Source organism: Heterodontus francisci, chromosome 34 (genome assembly GCF_036365525.1).
Source record: "Heterodontus francisci isolate sHetFra1 chromosome 34, sHetFra1.hap1, whole genome shotgun sequence".
Classification (NCBI taxonomy): Eukaryota; Metazoa; Chordata; class Chondrichthyes; order Heterodontiformes; family Heterodontidae; genus Heterodontus; species Heterodontus francisci.
Genome location: NC_090404.1, coordinates 18,345,690 through 18,363,984, shown reverse-complemented (window position 1 = coordinate 18,363,984; position 18,295 = coordinate 18,345,690). Strand labels below are relative to the sequence as shown.

The 18,295-nt window shown below is 46.1% G+C and overlaps 2 protein-coding genes across 5 annotated transcripts in view; one reads left to right on the top strand and one right to left on the bottom strand.

The window, feature by feature from the left end:
* The window catches only part of LOC137349164 (zinc finger protein 208-like), a 92,662-nt gene extending 91,655 nt beyond the window's left edge, over positions 1 to 1,007 (bottom strand). The window contains exon 1 of the mRNA XM_068014585.1: positions 766 to 1,007. The gene's annotated coding sequence lies outside the window, so the exon portion shown is untranslated. The remainder of the gene's footprint in view (positions 1 to 765) is intronic.
* LOC137349137 (zinc finger protein 229-like) overlaps positions 1 to 18,295 on the top strand; it is a 99,329-nt gene that overhangs the window by 75,742 nt on the left and 5,292 nt on the right. Inside the window, exons 1-2 of one of the 4 annotated variants that reach the window (XM_068014518.1) lie at positions 13,251 to 13,316; positions 13,949 to 14,028. The exons of 2 other annotated variants lie outside the window; for them this stretch is intronic. The gene's annotated coding sequence lies outside the window, so the exon portion shown is untranslated. Of the gene's footprint in view, positions 1 to 13,250; positions 13,317 to 13,948; positions 14,029 to 18,295 lie in introns of those variants that run through there. One more of the 4 variants, XM_068014516.1, reaches the window with a different exon arrangement.

The following is an 18,295-nucleotide window of genomic DNA, read 5'->3' as shown; positions in this document are numbered from 1 at the left end:
TTAGAAATTGCCCCTAGTATAGGTAGGTGGTAGGGAAAATATAGGGACAGGTGGGGATGTGGTAGGAATATGGGATTAGTGTAGGATTAGTATAAATGGGTGGTAGATGGTCGGCACAGACTCGGTGGGCCGAAGGGCCTGTTTCAGTGCTGTATCTCTAAACTAAACTAAACTAAAACCCAGAGCTCGTGCTGCTGCAACTGACGACACTTCCTGCACAAGTGGTTACCCTAGGACACGGGAAGGATCCTGGTGTGCCCACATAGCACAGGATGTGCCTCGAGCAGGCTGGATGAAGAGGACCCATTGGGGTGAGGCCTCAAGAGAAGGCACCCAGCTGGAGAGAGAGAGAGAGAGAGAGAGAGAGAACGATCACCTGTTCTCTGAAAATATACAGCAAAAGGTTGTGGAAACCACCTTATCTACCTGTGCTGCTGCCTTCAGTGATCTATGGACATGTACACCAAGGTCCCTCTGTACTTCCTAGGGTCCTACCATCCATTGTATATTCCCTTGCCTTGTTGATCCTCCCAAAATGCATCACCTCACACTTCTCAGGATTAAATTCCATTTGCCACTGCTCCGCCCATCTTACCAGACCATCTATATCCTCCTGTAATCTAAGGCTTTCCTCCTCACTATTACTGTCAGTTAAATCTCGGGAAGCTCCCCCTTTATTCTGAAGAAAACGGGAATGTTTAATTTCCAGCTCCTTGGACTAACTTCCGAACTTTGGAGAAAGGGAAACAAAGCTACAATACTTACCAGCCAATCAACTCACAGGCTTCCTGACCCGGTGCAAACGGGAGAAGAAACCAGGAAGCGGCGGCCAAGATGGGGTAGGCGCTACACCATCACTTTAATGGTGCTCCCTCCCTCCCGGGAACCTCGCCACACGTCCACCGAGCCCGATGTCTCCGATTCGGGGTCGAAGAGCCACCGAGACTCGGTGCTGTGGCTGAGGCCGCACTCGCCCTGCTCAGCTTCCGGGAGCCGCTCCGCGCAGACAGGCGGGATCCGGGGGCGGGGCCATCTGACGCCTGCGCCTTGTGGCCCTTGTGATGGCGATAGACCGCATTTCTCCGCGCGGAGCATTTTGGGCCATATAGACTGCCATTTACATGTCAGAGAATGGTCGGGAAGTTCATGTTCCCGACTCAGAGAAATAAAATGGGAACATGTTAAGGACGCGCGTTTGCTGGCAACGTAACCACGAGGTGGTGCATCACTGGGACATGCGCAAATGCAGCCTCATCGACTGAAATATCACTCTCGACAGCTGCCAGGAATAAAAATGCCGCTGCTCAATTTGACACAAAAATATGAATAAAATTTAATTTAAATTCCACCGGCTGCCATGATGCGATTTGAACCCATGTGCGCAGGTTTAGCCTCTGGAGTACTAGTTCAGTAACATTACCACTATGTCACTATCCACCCACTGCCTGGAATTGACACCCCTCTTATGGTCCTATCCTTCCTGGTGGACTCAGCAAAGGATTCAATACAGCAAACGAACAAGACAGGGGAGAGAGGACAGCCCTGTCTGACTCCAGATTTGATTGGGAATCTCTCACACATTGATTGAGACTGCGCTACTGATGTTTGTGTAGAGCAGTTGGATCCAATTGCGGATTCCCTCCCCAAACCCCATTTTGGAGAGCACTTCCATCATGTAGGCGTGCGATATCCTGTCAAAGGCCTTCTCCTGGTCCAAGCTGATAAGGCAGGTGTCCACTCCGTGTCCCGTACCTTGTCAATTGTATCCCTGAGTAGCATACTCTCGTACACTTCCAGCTGGTCTGGGACGATCCAGTCCACAGAGTCGAATACAACTCAACTGGTAAGCTGTTTTACTCATCGCGAAGGGCCTTACAGCATTTGACAGCTCGTCCAGACTTAGCAGTTTGTCCAGACTCTCCCATGTACTGTCATCTAAGACCTCCCTGATAGGTGACAGGAAGGACTGGGAGGCCATGCTGTCTGTGGGCTTGATGTCATACAGCCCAGCATAAAAGGATTTGCTCATCCTTAGTATCTCAGACTGCGATGACATTACCAAGCCATCCTCATCCTTCAGGCTGCTGATCACAGAGCTCTCTCTGCGTACCTTTTGGAAGAAGAAGCGCGAGCACATCTCATCCTGCTCCACGGAGCAGACTCTAGACCGGAAGATGATCTTGGAGGCCTCTGAGGTAAAGAGCAAGGCCGGTTGGCTCTTCATCTGTTGGAGGTCCTCCTTGACTTCAACCCCCATCGATTGCAACAGGAGCAGATTCTGCCTGTTTTTCTGGAGTTGGGACATTTCCCTCTGTCTCTCTCTCTCGCCGTCTGAATCCCTTTGAGGATGAAGAACCTCTCGATGTTCACCTTGATCACTTCCCACCAGTGTGTTGGGTCTCAAAGAGGAGTTTTACAGTTCTCCAACCTTTGTAATCCCCTTTGAGTTCCTCATTGTTCTCTTCAGTCAGCAGTTTTATGTTCAGCTTCCATGTGCCCCAGCTAACCCTCTGGTTGTCGTGTCAGTGAGAATCCGCTAGTAGGAGGCAGTGGTCAGAGAAGAACATCGGCTTGACATCGGTGGATCTGATCCTGAATGCTCGGGACACAAACAGGAAGTCAATCCTGGAACGGACGTCCCATCAGGTCTTGACCAGGTGTATCTATGCTGTGCTCCATCTGCAGGGTTGCAGGATCCCGGTTCATTGTCACTTGTACAACACCATGGCACTGAGTCCAAATCTCCCCCAGTGAGAGGCACTGAGACACAGAAACCAGAGATCCAGGGAGAAGGACAGAACTGAGTGAGAGAGAAATAAACAGAGAGGGAGAGAGAATCATAGAAACCAGTGATAGGAACTGAGAGCAGAAGGCAGAAATAGTGAGCGATTGACATAAACAGAAGCGATGGAAGAGATGGACAGACAGAGAGAAAGAAAATTGATTAAAAAAACAACTTGTAGAAATATAGAGAGGCAGAGCTATAAAGGGTGTTGAGAGATAGTGATACACAGATAGGGATCGAAAGAAAGATCCTGAGATATGAAGAAAGACGTGGAGAGGCTGAGAGACAGGGAGGTGCAGAGATAAAGTTGCAGGAAGAGATTGAGAGGGTGAAATATACAGGGGGTTACTCTGGGTGTTCTGGAGCAACGGTTCTCAACCTTTGTGTTTCTGAGGCCCCTCCCCCTCCACCTTGTTGTAGAAACATAGAAAGTAGGAGCAGGAGTAGGCCATTCAGCCCTTCGAGCCTGCATCTGCCATTCATTATGATCATTGCTGATCATCCAACTTAGTAGCCTGTTCCCGCTTTCGCCCCATACCCTTTGATCCCTTTAAACCCAAGAGCTATATCTAACTCCTTCTTGAAAACGTACAATGTTTTGGTCTCAACTGCTTTCTGTGGTAGCGAATTCCACAGGCTCACCACTCTCTGGGTGAAGAAATTTCTCCTCATCTCAGTCCTGAAAGGTTTACCACGTATCCTTAGACTATGACCCCTGGTTCTGGACTCCCCCACCATCGGGAACATCCTTCCTGCATCTACCCTGTCAAGTCTTGTTAGAATTTTATAGGTTTCTATGAGATCTCCCCTCACTCTTCTGAACTCCAGCGAATATAATCCTAACAGACTCAATCTCCTCATATGTCAGTCCCGCCATCCCAGCAATCAGTCTGGTAAACCTTTGCTGCACTCCCTCTATAGCAAGAACATCCTTCCTCAGATCAGGAGACCAAAACTTCGCACAATATTCCAGATGTGGCCTCACCAAGACCCTGTATAATTGCAGCAAGACATCCCTGCTTTTGTACTCAAATCCTCTCGCTATGAAGGCCAACATACCATTTGCCTTTTTAACCGCCTGTTGCACCTGCATTCTTACCATCAGCGACTGGTGTACGAGAACACCCAGGTCTCGCTGCATATTCCCCTCTCTCAGTTTATAGCCATTCAGGTAATAATCTGCCTTCCTGTTTTTGCTACCAAAGTGGATAACCTCACATTTATCCACATTATACTGCAACTGCCATGCATTAGCCCACTCACTCAACTTGTCCAAATCATCTTGAAGCCTCTCTGCATCCTCCTCACAACTCACCCTCCCACCCAGTTTTGTGTCATCTGCAAATTTGGAGATATTACATTTAGTTCCCTCATCGAAATCATTAATGTATATTGTGAATAGCTGGGATCCTAGCACCGATCCCTGCGGCACCCCACTAGTCACTGCCTGCCATTCGGAAAAAGACCCATTTATCCCTACTCTTTGTTTCCTGTCCGCCAACCAATTTTGTATCCATTACGGTACACGACCCCCAATCCCATGCGCTTTAATTTGACATGCTAATCTCTTATGTGGGACTTTGTCGAAAACCTTCTGAAAGTCCAAATAAACCACATCCAGTGGCTCCCCCTCATCAACTCTACTAGTTACATCCTCGAAGAATTCTCGTAGATTTGTCAAGCATGATTTCCCTTTCATAAATCCATGCTGACTCTGCCCGATTCTACCACTGTTCTCCAAGTGCTCTGCTATAAAATCTTTGATAAAGGACTCTAGAATTTTCCCCACTACCGACGTCAGGCTGACTGGTCTATAATTCCCTGCTTTCTCTCTATCTCCCTTTTTAAATAGTGGGGTTACATTAGCTGCCCTCCAATCTGTAGGAATTGTTCCAGAGTCTAAACAATCTTGGAAGATGACCACCAATGCATCCACTATTTCTAGGGCCACTTCCTTAAGTACTCTGGGATGCATACCATCCGACCCTGGGGATTTATTGGCCTTCAATCCCATCAATTTCCCCAACACCATTTCTCGACTAATACTGATTTCCTGCAATTCCTCTCTCTCACTAAGCCCTGTGTTCCCCAACATTTCTGGTAGGATATTTGTGTCCTCCTTTGTGAAGACAGAACCAAAGTATGCATTTAGTTGGTCAGCCATTTCTTTATTCCCCATAATAAATTCCCCCGTTTCTGACTGTAAGGGACCTAAATTTGTCTTCACCAATCTTTTTCTCTTCACATACCTATAGAAACTTTTACAGTCAGTTTTTATGTTCCCCGCAAACTTGCTCTCGTACTCTATTTTCCCCTTCTTAATCCCTTGGTCCTCCTTTGCTGAATTCTAAACTACTCCCAATCCTCAGGTCTGTTGTTTTTCCTGGCAAATTTATATGCCTCTTCCTTGGATCTAATGCTGTCTCTAATTTCCCTTGTAAGCCATGATTTGGCTACCTTTCCCATTTTACTTTTGCGCCAGACAGGGCTAAACAATTATTGCAGTTCATCCATGTGCTCTTTAAATGTTTGCCATTGCCTATCCACCGTCATCCCTTTAAGTAAAGTTTCCCAATCCGTCATGGCCAACTCCTGCCTCATACCTTCGTAGATTCCTTTACGAAGATTCAGGACCCTTGTCTCAGAATCAACAATGTCACTCTCCATCTTGATGAAGAAGTCTATTATATTATGGTCGCTAATCCCGAAGGTGTCTCACACTACTAGATTGTCAATTATTCCCTTATCATTACACAATACCCAGTCTAGGATGGCCTGTTCTCTAGTTGGTTCCTCAACATATTGGTCCAGAAAACCATCCCGTATACTCTCCAAGAATTTCTCCTCTACGGTATTTTGACTGATTTGATTTGCCCAATCTATATGCAGATGAAAGTCACCCATAATTACAGATGTTCCTTTATCGCATGCGTCTCTAATTTCCTGTTTAATGCCATTCCCAACATCACCACTGGAGCTGTGAGGCTGCGGTGCTAACCACTGCGCCACTGTGCCTCTGAGACATCGTTGACCCCTAGCACCAGGGAGGCAACATACCATCCTGGAGTCTCTTTTGCGGCCACAGAAACGCCTATCTATTCCCCTTACAATTGAATCCCCTATAACTATTGCATTCCCACACTTTTTACTCCTCCCCTGTGCAGCAGAGCCAACCGTGGTGCAATGAATTGGGCTGTTGATGTAAAAATATCTCAAACTCCCCCAAAAGACAAGAATTTCATCTGGAGGTAAGAATGAGTGACACAGAGAAACATATATCTTTATTATTATTCCCCTCTGGAGGAAGCTCTTGTCCAAGGATTCCTCTTGTCAAAACACACACAATCTCTCTCTGCATCGACATGTTGCAGCTTCTAAAAATCTCCTGGAAAGAGAGAAATGAAACATTGATGAAAACAAAACAAAGAGTTTTTAAAATAGAAGACACATCAAATGCCCAGGGCTACTTTTCTCTCTGTCACTCACTAACATGGACAATCTCAGCATCATTTACACATCCCCCACTATAAATGCAGAGACTGTAAAGAGGGAACAGATTTATAATGTGAGAGGGGCGATTAGGTGCTGAGATCTTGCCCATTGTCATGTTAATCCAGGTACCATGGCTGCTTTGACCAGAGACAATCCAGGGAGCTACTTTTTGATGATCTGTGAATTTATCCCAGTACAAGGTCATTGTTGAGAATATTTGCTGCATCTTTCAGCTAATGTACAGGAGGACAGTGACACGACTCGGCCCCAGTCTGTCCAGAAGCTGCTAAACTCTCTTTAAAACTACCATTCAGGTGCTAATTACTTATATAAAAGCAAAATACTGCGGATGCTGGAAATCTGAAATAAAAACAAGAAATGCTGGAACCACTCAGCAGGTCTGGCAGCATCTGTGAAAAGACAAGCAGAGTTAACGTTTCAGGTCAGTGATCCATCAGGCAGTGGTCTGCACGGAACGTCCTCAAGGCCCTACGGGAGAAGGAGACGGGGGATCCTGTCGGATGGTTCCCTGAGCAGACCGCCAAAGTTATTTGGCGGAATGCCTCATCGCCAGAACTTTCAAACAAGCACCAAGATGTAGCTTGGCTGGTGGTGAGAAGGGCCCTCCCCGGCAGATCCTTCATGCACGCCCGAAGTCTCGCCCCCTCTGCACAATGCACCCGCGGTAGCTGTGGTGGGGAAGAGACGGTCGCCCACCTCCTCCTGGAATGTGTCTTTGCAAAGCAAGTGTGGAAAGAGATGCAGTGGTTTTTGTCGAGGTTCATCCCAAGCAGCTCTGTAACACAGGAGTCTATGCTCGACGGGCTGTTCCCAGGGACACACACTGAGACAAACATCAACTGCCGCTGGAGGACTATCAATTCAGTGAAAGACGCCCTTTGGTCTGCCCGAAACTTGCTGGTCTTCCAGCGCAAAGAGTTGTCCACGACCGAATGTTGCAGACTGGCACATTCCAAGGTCCAGGACTACGTGCTGAGGGACGCACTAAAGCTTGGGGCAGCCGCAGCAAAGGCTCAATGGGGAAAGACCACAGTGTAAGGTCCCCCACACCAAGGTGAACTGAGGGGCTGGATCCATGGGAAACCCCTCGAACTGTATCGGGAAAATTTCTGTCTCCTGTATAATGTAAAAAAGTATCTGGCACGACAAATGTGAAATGGAAGGGTTGTGAGGCAACTCATGATTGTATAGAAGGAAACTGATCACCTTTGCACTGTTTGTATTTTTTGACTTGATGCTGTTTTAAACTGTTTGGGAATGTAATTTTTACAGATTTTTATGAATAAGGTATATTTTGGAAATAAAAAAAAACGTTTCAGGTCAGTGACCCTTCTTCGGAACTCATGATAATTACTTATCATTGTTCCAGGATTCATCTTTACACATCAGACCTTTGGGAAAGGTGTGAGAAGTGGGGTGGGGAGGGTATTTTCTGACACAGGCTGGGAGCTGGGCAGTCACTCAACACTGGAGACCCCCAGAGCCTGTCCCTCTCCCTCTGTGTTTAACCTGTCATTTCATTCTCGTTCTCTCCCTCTATTTCTCTCTGTGTCTCACCATCTGTTTATGTCTCATTGTAAAAACACACACACTGGTGATTCCCCATCCCTCTCCTGTTCACTGCCCCTGTCCCCACTCAGCCCAGGATTGGTGTTTTCTACATTGAATGTTGCAGTGGGAAGAAGCTGCTGATTCCTTCAGGAGACCTTTTAAACACACCTTATTTTTAATCAGACCTTCTGGAAGGGTGTGACAGGGAATTTACTCCAGAAACAAAAACAAAAATTGTTGGAAACACTCAGCAGGTCTGGCAGCATCTGTGGAGAGAGAAGCAAAGTTAATGCTTCAGGTGTGTGACCTTGACTTCTGATGAAAGGTCACAGACCTGAAACGTTAACTCAACTTCTCTCTCCACAGATGCCGCCAGAACTGCTGAGTGTTTCCAACACTTTTTGTTTCTGTTTCAGATTTCCATCATCTGCAGTATTTTGCTTGAATTTACTCCCGAGACTGGGAGCTGGGTAGTGACGACACACTGGGGATCCCCAGGTCCTGTGTCTTGTCATCCCCCTGCCCCTCTGTTTTGCAGTCCCTCCCACTGTTTCCCTCACTCTCTCCCTTCTCTCTCTCTCTCCTGTTTTGCTTATTCAAGGGGAAAGATAGATAGATAGATAGATAGATAGATAGATAGATAGATAGATAGATAGATAGATAGATAGATAGAGAGAAATCTACAATCAGAAACTCAGTAAAATGAGTTACAATGGCCGCTGCACATTGCATTTAACCCTCAGAATTTATCTCATTGCCTGAAACACAAGCATTATTCAGGAATTATAACAAACTTTGTGAAAGCACTCCTGAGACTGTGAAATCAGACAATGAATTAATTTTTAAAACACAGGCATTGTTGCAAAGTCAGAAATGCTGAAGGGAATTTTTGCACAGCAAGATCCCAGCATTTGTTGCCCATCCCTAATTGCCTTTGAGAAGGTGATGGTGAGCTGCCTTCTTGCACCACTGCAGTCTGTCTAGTCCAGCTACTCCCACAATATTGTTAGGAACGGAGTTCCAGGATTTTGATCGGTGTGACAGCAAAGAAACAGTGATATATTTCCAAGTCAGGATGGTGTGTGGCTTGGAGGGGAATTTGCATATGGTGGTCTTCCCATGCACCTGCTGCCCTTGTCTTCTAAGTGGTAGAGGTCACGGGTTTGGAAGTTACTATCGAAGGAGTATTCACGATTTGCTGCAGTGCATCTTGTACACGGTACACACACTGCTGCCACTGTGTGCCAGTGGTGGAGGGAGTGAATATTGAAGGTGGTGGATGGGGTGCTGATCAAGCGTGCTGTTCTGGCTTGGATGGTGTCAAACCTCTTGAGTGTTGTTGGAGCTGTATCCATCCAGGCAAGTGGAGAGTATTCCATCACACTCCTGACTTGTGCCTTGTAGATGCTGGACAGACGCTGGGGAGTCAGGAGGTGATTTAGTCACCACAGAATTCCCAGCCTCTGACCTATTTAAGAAGGGATGGAGCCAGAAAACAGGGAACTACAGACCTGTTAGCCTAACATCAGTAGTAGGGAAAATGCTAGAATCTATGCTAAAGTATGTGATAAATGGACACTTGGATAATAATGATTTGATTGGGCACAGTCAACATGGATTTATGAATGGGAAATCATGTTTGACGAACCTGTTGGAGTTGTTTGAGGATGTTACTATCAGAACTGACAAAGGGGAGTTGGTGGACGGAGAAAACTTGGATTTTCAGAAGGCTTTTGATAACATACCCCACAGGAGGTTGGTTGGCAAAATTAAAGCACATGGGATAGGAGGTAATATAATGGCATGAATTAAGGATTGGTTAACAGTCAGAAAACAGAGAATAGGAATAAACGGGTCATTTTCGTATTGGCAGGTTGTGACTAGTGGAGTACCACAAGGATCAGTACCTGGGACCCAGCTGTTCACAATATATATCAATGATTTGGATGTGGAGACAAAATAGCCAATACAGAGGGATGGCTGCAAGGTGACCCAAGCTGGGACCTGAATATTCAAGGGTATATGACATTTCAGAAGGACAGGAAGCTAGGAAAAGGTGGGTGGTATAGCTCTATTAATTAAGGATGTCATTAATGCCATAGTGAGAGATGACCTTAGTTCTAAAGATCAAGATGCAGAATCAGTTTGAGTAGAGATAAGAAATAGCAAAGGTAAGAAGTCATCTGTGGAAGTAGTTTATAGGCCCTCTAACAGTAACTACATTGGAGGACAGAGTATACAGGAAGAAAAAATGTGGGCTTGTAAGAAAGGCACTGCAGTAATCATGGGTGATTATAATCTACATATCGATTGGCAAAGGTAGACTTCATAGAGTGTATTTGGGACAATTTCCTGGAGCAGTACATTCTGGAGCCAACCAGAGTGCAGGTTATTCTAGACCTTGTAATGTGCAATGAAACAGGATTAATTAATGACCTCATAATAAAGAAGCCTCTAGGTAGCAGTGATCATAATATGATTGAATTTCACATTCAGTTTAAGGGTGAGAAGTGTGGGTCTAAGACTAGTGTTTTAAACATAAATAAAGACAATTACAAGGGTTTGAAGTGAACTGGGAAATCAGGTTAAAGGGTAGACATTAGAGATGCAGTAGCAGACATTTAAGGAGATATTTCATAACACTCAGCAAAGATAAATTCCAATGAGGAAAAAGACTCTGAGAAGGATGTACCATCTGTGGCTAACTAAGGAAATTATGGATAGTATTAAATTGAAAAAAAAGCGTGCAATTCTGCAATAATTAGTGGTAGGTCAGAAGATTGGACAGAATTTAAAAACTAGCAAAGAATGATGAAAAAAAAAATAAAGAGGGAGAAATTCAAGTATGAGAGAAAGCTAGCTAGAAATATGCAAAGGGATAGTAAGAGTTTCTACAAATATTTAAAAAGGAAAAGAGTAACTAAAGTGAGCATTGGTCCTCTAGAGAGAGGGAGAGAGTCTGAGGAATTATTAATAAGAAATAAGGAAATGGCAGAAGCGTTGAACAGATATTTTGTATTTGTATTCACTGTAGAAGACAGAAATAACATCCCTCAAATACTTGTAAATCAGGAGGTGAAAGGGAGGGAGGAACTTAAAACAATTACAATCACCAGGGAAAGGTTTCTGAGAAAACTATTGGAACTAAAGGCTGACAAGTCCTGAGGACCTGATGGCCTGAATCCTCAGGTCTTAAAAGAAGTAGCTGCTGAGATAGTAGATACATTGGTTGTAATTTTCCAAAATTCCTTAGATTCTGGAAAGGCCCCATCACTTTGGTAAATAGCGAATGCAACTCCTCTATTCAAGAAAGGAGGGAGACAGAAAGCAGGAAAATAGGGGGCAGTTAGCCTAACATCTGTCATAGGGAAAATGATAGAATCCATTATTAAGGAGGTTGTAGCAGGGCACTTAGAAACTCTTAATGTTCAAGCAGAGTAAACATGGTTTTGTGGAAGGGAAATCGTGTTTGACCAATTTATTAGAGTTCTTTGAGGAAGCAGCAGGCAAGCTGGATAAAGGGGAACCTATAGGGGTGGTGTACTTTTATTTCCAAAAGGCATTTGATAAGGTACCACATCAAAGGTTTCTACACAAGATAAGAGCACATGGTATAGGGGTAACATATTAGCATGGATAGAGGATTGGTTAGCTAACAGGAAACAGAGAGTAGGTATAAATGGGTAATTTTCTGGTTGGCAAGCTATAACTAGTGGAGTGCCACAAGGATCAGTGCTGGGGCCTCAATTATTTACAACCTATATCAATGACTTGGTGAAGGGATCCAATTTATGGGTTGCTAAATTTGTTGAGGTCACAATGATAGGTAGGAGAGTAAGTTGTGAAGAGGACATAAAAAGTCTACAAAAGGATATTGATAGGTTAAGTGAGTGGGCAAAAATTTGGCAGATGGAGTATAATTTGGGAAAATGTGAAATTGTCCAATTTGACAGGAAGAATAGAAAAGCAGTATATTCTTTCTTATTTAAATGGAGACAGATTGCAGAACTCTGCAGTACAGAGGGATCTGGGTGTCCGGGTACATAATTCACAAAAAGCTAGTATGCAGGTACAGCAAGTGATTAGGAAGACAAATGGAATGTTGTAGTTTATTGTAAGGAGAATGGAATGTAAAAGTAGGGAAGTTGTACTATGGTTATACAGGACGTTGGTGAGACCACATCTGGAGTACTGCATATTGTTTTGGCTTCGTTACTTAAGAAAGGATATAATTGCATTAGAAGCAGTTCAGAGAAGGTTCACTCGACTGATTGCTGGGATGAAGGGGTTCTCTCATGAGGAAATGTTGGGTCTGTGTCCACTGGAGTTTTTAAAGACTGAGTTAGATAGATTGTTGAATGAAAAGGGAGTCAAGGGTTATGGGGAGTACAGAGGAAAGTGGAGTTGAGACTACAACAAGGTCAGCCATGATCTTATCGAATGGCGGAGCAGGCCTGAGGGGCAGAATGGCCTACATCTGCTCCTAATTCATTTGTTGATATTTGTATGTTCTTTCTCCTTTTCTCTTTCACTCCTTGTCCATTTCTCTCTCCCTTTCTCTCTATCTGTTCAAGAAGGAAGTACTTTTTTATGCAGCAGGTGATGACCTGGAACTCGCTGCCCACAAGGTGATGAAAGCAAAGACAATGAATGACTTCAAGAGGAAGTTGGATGGCCACTGGGGAGAAATAGACTCGTGGGGCTACGGGGATCAAGCCAGGCCGTGGGACTAACCGCACAGCTCCATGGAGAGCCGGCATGGACTTGATGGGCCACATGGCCTCCTTTTGTGCCATAAATGACTCTATGACTCTGTGTCAGATGTAATCTTAATTGATGAAGGTTCACTGACCCGAAACGTTAACTCTGCTTCTCTTTCCACAGATGCTGCCAGACCTGCTGAGTGGTTCCAGCATTTCTTGTTTTTATTTCAGATTTCTAGCATCCGCAGTATTTTGCTTTAATCTTAATTGAAATGTGCAACAAAATGTTTCTGTCTAAGCATTTTAAAAATGTCAGCAGGTTGCTGAGTTTGGCATATTTTGTTCAATGAGATCACATCGAATTCTTGCAAACTCGATTGAATAGAGGCCTGAAGAGAGAAATAGAGACAGTCATAGAATCAGTCTGGAGAGACGTCATTGCACTCCCTCTCCGGCAAGTAGATCCAAAGCTGTTATTAATCACATCCCTCAGGGCTCAACAATCAAAGAGTGCCAATGCAATTGAGTTACTGTATGAGTAAGTTGTTAGTTGCATGTCAATTTGATCGCAGAAAATTATTTTATGTTCCCTAATGAGAAGTTTCAATGGCGTCTTTGATACCCAGACTTCCCGGCGAAGGTGAATGTGCCACAGTCACGCTGCAGGATTCTAGTGCGCAGGCGCAGTGCGGGCTTGCCTCTGCAGCATGTGCATGATCAATGTGATCTGATCAGGGCGAGTGCTGGAGGTGCTTTTGCAGCAGGTGAGACGGCGAAATGCAGGAAAGGAATGGAGCTAGCGGGGGTGTGGGGAGGCTTCAGACAGTCTGGTGCAGGTCATAAGCCCCGAATGAGAAGCTCCAGGTCACCCTTTGCAGCTGCGCGGCTTTTCCCCGGGACCAGGCCCAGGTTAACGGCCACCTCTTTGGTGAGCCGCCATCTTGCTTGAGCGGGGAGCAGAGCGAATAAAGCGCCATCTTGGTGACGACACAGGGAGTGGGCGGGGCTTCAGGCTCCCAGTGACCAGGAGAGAAAATCATTGACTTGATACTCACTCTGCACACAGGGGCTGGAGAACTGAACCCAGCCAGAGTAGAGGGAGGGAGAGAGAAAACTGGCAGTGGAGGAAAGAGATGGTGCCATGGGTTTGGATTTCAGCAGCAGGAGATTGTGTGGGACGGGGATTTACAGCTTCAGGGGAATAAGAGAGGATAAAATATTTCATAAGACACTAGAATTGTCTGTCCTGAATTTCTATCCTGGACTGACGGTGATGACTTTTATAAATTCCCTTTACAGGGTATTGGAAAGGCAGGACTGACACACAGCAAACTCAAACCAAGAGAAATGTCTATCCTGCACTAACCGTGATGACTTTTGTAAACTCCTTTCACAGGGTATTAGAAGGAAAAGATATACAGACGTTGGTTTTATCCTCACTCAGGGGATATCTCACCATCTCTCCTCAAGGTGCTGGTAAGTGTTACTGTTTACATCCTACAGAATTGTGACAGAAGGGCCCCAAATTTAGGCGTGTTGTAACTCAGAACTGATCTGTAAACCAAAAGCAAAATACTGCAGATGATGGAAGTCTGAAATATAAACAGAAAATGCTGAAAATATTCAGGTCAGGCAGCATCTGTGAAGAGAAAGACAGAGTTAATGTTTTAGGTCTTGGTCCTTTCATCAGAGCTGGAAAAAGTTAGAGATGATGTAACAGATTTTAAGCAAGTACAGAGGGAGGGAAAAGAACAAAAGAGAATGGCAAAGGAAGGATGGTACAAGGCAAAAGCAGATGGTAATGGTACCAGTAAATAGATGTGCCCAGAGGAGGTTTAAATGGGAATAGCAGAACCATTCCCAACAGCTGCTCTCTGGAAAAACTGGGTGTGGTGATTAGGATCTGTAATAATTGAACTCCAATGACCTGGGCACCGGAAACGACAATGGCAAACCCAACCCTGTCGACTCGGCAAAGTCCTCCTTAATAACATCTGGGGGCATGTGCCAAAGTTGGGAGAGCTGCCCCACAGACTAGTCAAGCAATAGCTTGACATAGTCATACTCACAGAATCATACCTGACAGACAATGTCCCAGACACGGCCATCACCATCCCCGGGTATGTCCTGTCCCACCAGCAGAGGTGGTGGCACAGTGGTATACAGTAGGGAAGGAGTTGCCCAAGGAGTTCTCAACATCGACTCCGGACCCCATGAAGTCTCGTGGCATCGGGTCAAACATTGACAAGGAAACCTCCTGCTGATTACCACCTACCGCCCTCCCTCAGCTGATGACTCAGTACTCCTCCATGTTGAACAGCACTTGGAGGAAGCACTGAGGGGGGCAAGTGCACAGAATGTACTCTGGGTGGGGCACTTCAATGTCCATCACCAAGAGTGGCTTGGTAGCACCACTACTGACCGAGCTGGCCGAGTCCTAAAGGACATATCTGCTAGACTGGGTATGCGGCAGGTGGTGAGGGAACCAACAAGAGGGGAAAACATACTTGGCCTCTTCCTCATCAATCTGCCTGCCGCAGATGCTTCTGTCCATGACAGTATTGGTAGAAGTGACCACTGCACAGTTGTTGTGGAGACGAAGTCCCGCCTTCACATTGAGGATACCCTCCTTTGTGTTGTGTGGCACTACCACTGTGCGAAATGGGATAGATTTCGAACAGATCTAGCAATGCAAAACTGGGCATCCATGAGGCGCTGTGGGCCATCAGCAGCAGCAGAATTGTACTCAACCACAATCTGTAACCTCATGGCCTGGCATATCCCCCACTCTACCATTACCATCAAGCCAGGAGAGCAACCCTGGTTCAATGAAGAGTGCAGGAGGGCATGCCAGGAGCAGCACCAGGCATACCTCAAAATGAGGTGTCAACCTGGTGAAGCTACAACACAGGACTATCTGCGTGCCAAACTACGTAAGCAGCATGTGATAGACAGAGCTAAGCGATCCCATAACCAACGAATCAGATCTAAGCTCTGCAGTCCTGCCACATCCAGCCGTGAATAGTGGTGGACAATTAAACAACTAACTGGAGGAGGTGGCTCTACAAATATCCTCATCCTCAATGATGGGGGAGCCCAGCATATCAGTGCGAAAAATAAGGCTGAAGCATTTGCAACAATCTTCAGCCAGAAGTGCCGAGTTGATGATCCATCTCCGCCTCCTCCTGAAGTCCCCAGCATCACAGATTCCAGACTTCAGCCAATTCGATTCGCTCCCTGTGATATCAAGCAACGACTGAAGGCACTGGATACTGCAAAGGCTATGGGCCCTGACAATATTCCAGCAATAGTACTGAAGACCTGTGCTCCAGAACTTGCCGTGCCCCTAGCCAAGCTGTTCCAGTGCAGCGACAACACTGGCATCTACCTTGCAATGTGGAAAATTGCCCAGGTATGCCCTGTACACAAAAAGCAGGACAAGTCCAACCCACCCAATTACCGCCCCATCAGTCTACTCTCTATCATCAGTAAAGTGATGGAAGGTGTCATCAACAGTGCTATAAAGCGGCACTTGCTTAGCAATAACCTGCTCAGTGACGTTCAGTTTGGGTTCCGCCAGGGCCACTCAGCTCCTGACCTCATTACAGTCTTGGTTCAAACATGGACAGAAGAGCTGAACTGGTGAGGTGAGAGTGACTGCCCTTGACATCAAGGCAGCATTTGACCGAGGATGGCATCAAGGAGCCCGAGCAAAACTGAAGTCAATGGGAATCGGGGGAAAACCCTCCGCTGGCTGGAGTCATACCTAGCGCAAAGGAAGATGGTTGTGGTTGTTGGAGGTCAATCATCTGAGCTCCAGGACATCACTGCAGGAGTTCCTCAGGGTAGTGTCCTCGGCCCAACCATCTTCAGCTGTTTCATCAATGACATTCCTTCAGTCATAAGGTCAGAAGTGGGGATGTTCGCAGATGATTGCACAATGTTCAGCACTATTCGTGACTCCTCAGATACTGAAGCAGTCCGTGTAGAAATGCAGCAAGACCTGGACAATATCCAGACTTGGGCTGATAAGTGGCAAGTAACATTCGCGCCACACAAGTGCCAGGCAATGACCATCTCCAACAAGAGAGAATCTAACCATCTCCCCTTGACATTCAACGGCATTACCATCGCTGTGTCCCCCACTATCAACATCCTCAGGGTTACCATTGACCAGAAACTGAACTGGAGTAGCCAGACATATACCGTGGCTACAAGAGCAGGTCAGAGACTAGGAATCCTGAGGCGAGTAACTCACCTCCTGACTCCCCAAAGCCTGTCCACCATCTACAAGGCACAAGTCAGGAGTGTGATGGAATACTCTCCAATTGCCTGGATGGGTGCAGCTCCAACAACACTCAAGAAGCTCGACACCATCTAGGACAAAGCAGCCGGCTTGATTGGCACCCCATCTACAAACATTCACTCCCTCCACCACCGATGCACATCTACAAGATGCACTGCAGCAATGCACCAAGGCTCCTTGGACAGCACCTTCCAAACCCGCAACCTCTACCTACTAGAAGGATAAGGGCAGCAAATACATGGGAACACCACCACTTGCAAGTTCCCCTCCAAGTCACACACCATCCTGACTTGGAACTATATCGCCGTTCCTTCACTGTCGCTGGGTCAAAATCCTGGATCTCCCTTCCTAACAGCACTGTGGGTGTACCTACCCCACATGGACTGCAGCAGTTCAAGAAGGCAGCTCACCACCACCTTCTCAAAGGCAATAGGGATGGGCAATAAATGCTGGCCTGGCCAGTGACACCCACATCCCATGAATGAATAATAAAAAAAGAGAATTCCATAGATTCATAGCCCGCTGAGTAAAGAAATTTCACCTCATCTCTGTCCGAAGTGGCTTTCCCCTTATTTTGAAATTGTGTCCCCTGTTTCTAGATTCCCCAACCAGGGGAAACATCTTAGCTGCATCTCCCCTGTCTATCCCTTTAAGTATTTTGTAGCTTTCAATGAGATCACCTCTCATTCTTTGAATCTGTAGAGAATACAGGCCCAGTTTCCCCAATCTCTCTTCATTGGACAGTCCTGCTGTCACGGGAACAAGTCTGGTGAATCTTTGTTGCACTCCCTCTATGGCAATAATATCCTTCCTAAGGTAAGGGAACCAAAACTGCACACACTACTCCAGGTGCGGTCTAACCGTGGTTGCATACAATTGAAGCAAGACTTCACTACTCCAGTACTCTCATCCTCTTGTGATGAAGGCCAACATACCATTAGCCTTCCTAATTGCTTGCTGAACTTGCATGTTAGCTTTCAGTGACTTATTGACAAGGACACCTGCGCTATGTGGGAATCAGGGATGCTTCCAGTGTCCCTGACGACCACGTGTGCAGGAAGTGTATCCATCTGCAGCAACAGCCAACCGCATTATGGAGCTGGAGCTAAGGGTGGATTCAACCGTGGAACATCCGCGATGCTGAGGACTTCGTGGATAGCACGTTTAGTGAGGTGGTCACACCGCAGGTACTGGCTGCAGAGGCAGAAAAGGGATGGGTGACCAGATGGAGTAGTAGGTGCAGGCAGGTAATGCAGGAGTCCCCTGTGGCCATCCCCCTCTCAAACAGATATACCGCCTTGGATACTGTTGGGGGGGAGTGACCTCCCAGGGGAAAGCAGCAACAGCCAGGTCAGTGGCACCCAGGATGGCTCTGCTGCACAGCAGGGGAGAAAAAGGGGTGGAAAAGCTACAGTGAAAGGGGATTCTATCGTAAGG